The sequence below is a fragment of the Pseudophryne corroboree genome, chromosome 5, assembly GCF_028390025.1.
Source record: "Pseudophryne corroboree isolate aPseCor3 chromosome 5, aPseCor3.hap2, whole genome shotgun sequence".
Classification (NCBI taxonomy): domain Eukaryota; kingdom Metazoa; phylum Chordata; class Amphibia; order Anura; family Myobatrachidae; genus Pseudophryne; species Pseudophryne corroboree.
Genome location: NC_086448.1, coordinates 825,298,388 through 825,304,387, shown reverse-complemented (window position 1 = coordinate 825,304,387; position 6,000 = coordinate 825,298,388). Strand labels below are relative to the sequence as shown.

Below are 6,000 nucleotides of genomic sequence, written 5' to 3'. Positions count from 1 at the left end.
CTGGAAAATTCGTGCATGGAATCTGCCGAATGGAATTGCTTCGTAAGAAGCCACCATTTTTCCCAGGACTCTTGTGCATTGATGTACAGACACCTTTCCTGGTTTTAGGAGGTTCCTGACAAGCTCGGACAACTCCTTGGCTTTTTCCTCCGGGAGAAAAACCTTTTTCTGAACCGTGTCCAGAATCATCCCTAGGAACAGCAGACGAGTTGTCGGCATTAACTGGGATTTTGGAATATTCAGAATCCCGCCGTGCTGTTTTAGCACTTCTTGAGACAGTGCTAATCCCCTCTCTAGCTGTTCTCTGGACCTTGCCCTTATTAGGAGATCGTCCAAGTATGGGATAATTAATACGCCTTTTCTTCGAAGAAGAATCATCATCTCGGCCATTACCTTTGTAAAGACCCGAGGTGCCGTGGACAATCCGAACGGCAGCGTCTGAAACTGATAGTGACAGTTTTGTACAACGAACCTGAGGTACCCCTGGTGTGAGGGGTAAATTGGAACGTGGAGGTACGCATCCTTGATGTCCAAGGACACCATAAAGTCCCCTTCTTCCAGGTTCGCTATCACTGCTCTGAGTGACTCCATTTTGAACTTGAACTTCTTTATGTACAGGTTCAAGGACTTCAGATTTAGAATAGGTCTTACCGAGCCGTCCGGCTTCGGTACCACAAATAGAGTGGAATAATACCCCTTTCCCTGTTGTAGAAGAGGTACCTTGACTATCACCTGCTGAGAGTACAGCTTGTGAATGGCTTCCAAAACCGTCTCCCTTTCGGAGGGGGACGTTGGTAAAGCAGACTTCAGGAAACGGCGAGGCGGATCTGTCTCTAGTTCCAACCTGTACCCCTGAGATATTATCTGCAGGATCCAGGGATCTACCTGCGAGTGAGCCCACTGCGCGCTGAAATGCTTGAGACGACCGCCCACCGCCCCCGAGTCCGCTTGAGAAGCCCCAGTGTCATGCTGAGGCTTTTGTAGAAGCGGGGGAGGGCTTCTGTTCCTGGGAAGGAGCTGCCTGTTGGTGTCTCTTCCCCCTTCCTCTGCCTCGTGGCAGATATGAATATCCCTTTGCTCTCTTGTTTTTAAAGGAACGAAAGGACTGCGGTTGAAAAGTCTGTGTCTTTTTCTGTTGGGGAGTAGCTTGAGGTAAAAAGGTGGATTTCCCGGCTGTAGCCGTGGCCACCAAATCTGATAGACCGACTCCAAATAACTCCTCCCCTTTATACGGCAAAACTTCCATATGCCGTTTTGAGTCCGCATCGCCTGACCACTGTCGCGTCCATAAACTTCTTCTGGCCGAAATGGACATAGCACTTACCCGTGATGCCAGTGTGCAGATATCCCTCTGTGCATCACGCATATAAAGAAATGCATCCTTTATTTGCTCTAAAGACAGTAAAACATTGTCCCTATCCAGGGTATCAATATTTTCAATCAGGGACTCTGACCAAACTACTCCAGCACTGCACATCCAGGCTGACGCTATAGCTGGTCGTAGTATAACACCTGTATGTGTGTATATACTTTTTTGGATATTTTCCATCCTCCTATCTGTTGGATCTTTAAGTGCGGCCGTCTCAGAAGAGGGTAACGCCACTTGTTTAGATAAGCGTGTGAGCGCCTTATCCACCCTAGGAGGTGTTTCCCAGCGCGCCCTAACCTCTGACGGGAAAGGGTATAAAGCTAATAACTTCTTTGAAATTAGCATCTTTTTATCGGGGGCAACCCACGCTTCATCACATACATCATTTAGTTCTTCTGATTCAGGAAAAACTATAGGTAGTTTTTTCACACCCCACATAATACCCTGTTTAGTGGTACCAGTAGTATCAGCTAAATGTAACGCCTCCTTCATTGCCAAAATCATATAACGTGTGGCCCTACTGGAAAATACGGTTGATTCGTCACCGTCGCCACTGGAATCAGTGCCTGTGTCTGGGTCTGTGTCGACCGACTGAGGCAAAGGGCGTTTTACAGCCCCTGACGGTGTTTGAGGCGCCTGGACAGGCACTAACTGATTGTCCGGCCGTCTCATGTCGACAAACGACTGCTTTAGCGTGTTGACACTATCCCGTAATTCCATAAATAAAGGCATCCATTCTGGTGTCGACCCCCTAGGAGGTGACATCCCCATATTTGGCAATTGCTCCGCCTCCACACCAATATCGTCCTCATACATGTCGACACACACGTACCGACACACAGCAGACACACAGGGAATGCTCTTAACGAAGACAGGACCCCACTAGCCCTTTGGGGAGACAGAGGGAGAGTTTGCCAGCACACACCAAAAGCGCTATATATGACAGGGATAGCCTTATAATAAGTGCTCCCTGTATAGCTGCTTTTATAATATAATTTTTGCCACTATTTTGCCCCCCCTCTCTTGTTTTACCCTGTTTCTGTAGTGCAGTGCAGGGGAGAGACCTGGGAGCCGTCCTGACCAGCGGAGCTGTGTAAGGAAAATGGCGCTGTGTGCTGAGGAGATAGGCCCCGCCCCTTTTCCGGCGGGCTCGTCTCCCGCTCTTTAGTGTATTCTGGCAGGGGTTAAATATCTCCATATAGCCCCGGAGGCTATATGTGAGGTATTTTTTAGCCAAATAGGTTTTCATTTGCCTCCCAGGGCGCTCCCCTCCCAGCGCCCTGCACCCTCAGTGACTGCCGTGTGAAGTGTGCTGAGAGGAAAATGGCGCACAGCTGCAGTGCTGTGCGCTACCTTTAGAAGACTGAGGAGTCTTCTGCCGCCGATTCTGGACCTCTTCATGTTTCAGCATCTGCAAGGGGGCCGGCGGCGAGGCTCCGGTGACCATCCAGGCTGTACCTGTGATCGTCCCTCTGGAGCTGATGTCCAGTAGCCAAGAAGCCAATCCATCCTGCACGCAGGTGAGTTCACTTCTTCTCCCCTAAGTCCCTCGTTGCAGTGATCCTGTTGCCAGCAGGACTCACTGTAAAATAAAAAACCTAAGCTAAACTTTCTCTAAGCAGCTCTTTAGGAGAGCCACCTAGATTGCACCCTTCTCGGCCGGGCACAAAAATCTAACTGGCTTGGAGGAGGGTCATAGGGGGAGGAGCCAGTGCACACCACCTGATCGGAAAGCTTTACTTTTGTGCCCTGTCTCCTGCGGAGCCGCTATTCCCCATGGTCCTTTCAGGAACCCCAGCATCCACTAGGACGATAGAGAAACACTGGTTGCTTTTTCTCCCCAAACATAATACCCTTTTTTGTGGTACCTGGGTTAATGTCAGAAATGTGCAACACATTTTTCATTGCCGTAATCATGCAACGGATGGCCCTATTGGAATGTACACTAGTCTCTTCGTCGTCGACACTGGAGTCAGTATCCGTGTCGACATCTGTCTGCCATCTGAGGTAGCGGCGTTTTTGAGCCCCTGATGGCTTTTGAGACACCTGGGCAGGCACGGGCTGAGAAGCCGGCTGTCCCACATCTGCTATGTCATCAAACCTTTTATGTAAGGAGTTGACACTGTCGCGTAATTCCTTCCACATATCCATCCACTCAGGTGTCGACCCCGCAGGGGGTGACATCACATTTATCGACACCTGCTCCGCCTCCACATCAAACATGTCGACACAGCCGTACCGACACACCGCACACACACAGGGAATGCTCTGACTGAGGACAGGACCCCACAAAGTCCTTTGGGGAGACAGAGAGAGAGTATGCCAGCACACACCACAGCGCTATAAAATGTAGGGAGTTACACTACACAAGTGATTTACCCTATAGCAGCTATAATACACAGTATCTGCGCCTAAATTTAGTGCTCCCCCTCTCTTTTTTACCCTATTGAGCCTGGAAACTGCAGGGGAGAGCCTGGGGAGCGTCCTTCCAGCGGAGCTGTGAGAGGAAATGGCGCCAGTGTGCTGAGGGAGATAGCCCCGCCCCCTTCTCGGCGGACTTCTCCCGCTTTTTTATGGATATTTTGGCAGGGGATTTTACACATATATAGTCTTACTGACTATTTTATGTTTTTTTTGCCAATGTAATGTACTCTAATTGCAGCCCAGGGCGCCCCTCCCCCCCAGGTGTGCACAGGGAGCAATGGCGCACAGCTGCAGTGCTGTGCGCTACCTTAATGAAGACCGGAGTCTTCAGCTGCCGATTTCCAGGACGTTCTTCTTGCTTCTGGCTCTGCAAGGGGGACGGCGGCGCGGCTCCGGACGACCGAGGCTGGGCCTGTGTTCGATCCCTCTGGAGCTAATGGTGCCCAGTAGCCTAGAAGCCCAAGCTAGCTGCAAGCAGGTAGGTTCGCTTCTCTCCCCTAAGTCCCTCATAGCAGTGAGTCTGTTGCCAGCAGATCTCACTGAAAATAAAAAAACCTAAAATATACTTTCTTTCTAGGAGCTCAGGAGAGCCCCTAGTGTGCAACCAGCTCGAGCCGGGCACAGATTCTAACTGAGGTCTGGAGGAGGGGCATAGTGGGAGGAGCCAGTGCACACCAGTAGTCCTAATTCTTTCTTAGAGTGCCCAGTCTCCTTCGGAGCCCGCTATTCCCCATGGTCCTTACAGAGTTCCCAGCATCCACTAGGACGTCAGAAAAAGGTTGAATATACCACTATTTATCTATATCATGACCAGACAAAATCAGGAATTTATTCTTCTCCCTGGTCTGTATGAACAGAATAAAGGAGTAGCACCTCTAAAGCAGCAATGCATTAATAGGACAAAAGACTTGAGACATAATTGACAGACACCGTGTTGTTTTTAAAGCACTCTATTTTTTTTAGAACAATACAATATATGTACGTTTACGCTCTATTGTTTTTAACCTATATATTTCACTGTGTTTTTTTCACTCAACAACAACGGGAAAAAAACTATTAATGTTTCATTAAAAGCTTTTTTTAATTAAACGTCAACTTTTTTGTGCACCTGTCAACACAACCCTTCTCTCTCCCTCCTATACATTCAAGTGTATTTGGTTGTTAAGGCTGCACCCCCGCAACTATTATCATGTATAAATCTAGCACAGCGGGGCAGATAAGAACTACCAATACAGGAATTTGTGTGTGCAGATATCTCTTGTCCTTTGTTTTCAGTTCTGCATCTCTGCCATCAGGTCCTGCAGCTCATCGTGGCTTGCCTGGTATTGCTGCTTCAGGTCCTTGAGCCAGAAGTTCTGACGTAGCTCCTCCTCATCGATGCATCCACCTACTTGGGGGACATGATGACCTGTCTCCTCATTACAGTTCTTCGCAAGATTAACACAGAATAAACGAGGCAATCGCACACAGAACGCTCTGTTACAGGGAACCTCGCACCTCCACAGAAACCTCACAGGTACATGAAAGACTCTCAAGAAGGGTTTCTCTGTGTAACGTAGGAATTCACAGGGACATCAGGGTGTAGGGCTGCGGGGTGGATCCGGGCACCAGATATCTAAAGCTTTTAAGCTCCCAGGATGCTCTGGTCCTCCCTCCCTATGCCCCGCCCCCTGGCCAAGGGACTTCAGTTTTGTTAGCCAAGCCCAAGGCAGGAGCAGGATCAGAGAGAGGAGAAAGAACGGTACATTCAAGAAACACTCTCAGTCGTAAGAGAAGGGAACTAGTAACCAGAATAAAGAACCCATTGAAGCCAGGTGCATCAGGGTGGTCGCCCTGTGAATCCCATGGACCTTGAAGAAAAGGCGTTAACGAAGTTAAGTTTTGCCATAACTCTTATTTTCTTCTTCGGGATCCATGCTGATTCACAGGGACAGCGGAGATGTCCTAAAGCAGTTAAACCACAGGGTGGGGACACTCCTTGGCCGAGAGGAGTACTAGACATCCGAATGAGGCATCCTGAGAAGCGAATGTGTCGAAGGCATAGAACCTTAGGAAGGTGTGGACAGAGGACCATGTGGCCGCCTGGCAGAGCTGTTCTGCAGACGCCCCACGGTGGGCTGCCCACAAAGGACCAACAGACCTCAAGGAATGAGCAGAGACGCTGTCCGGCAGAGGGAGGTCTGCCTGTTGGCAAGCATGTGATATGG

The 6,000-nt window shown here is 49.4% G+C and overlaps 1 pseudogene; it reads right to left on the bottom strand.

Annotated features, from left to right (window-relative positions):
- Window positions 1–4,744: 4,744 nt before the first annotated feature.
- LOC134928606 (kinesin-like protein KIF9) overlaps window positions 4,745–6,000 on the bottom strand; it is a 372,888-nt pseudogene continuing 371,632 nt past the window's right edge.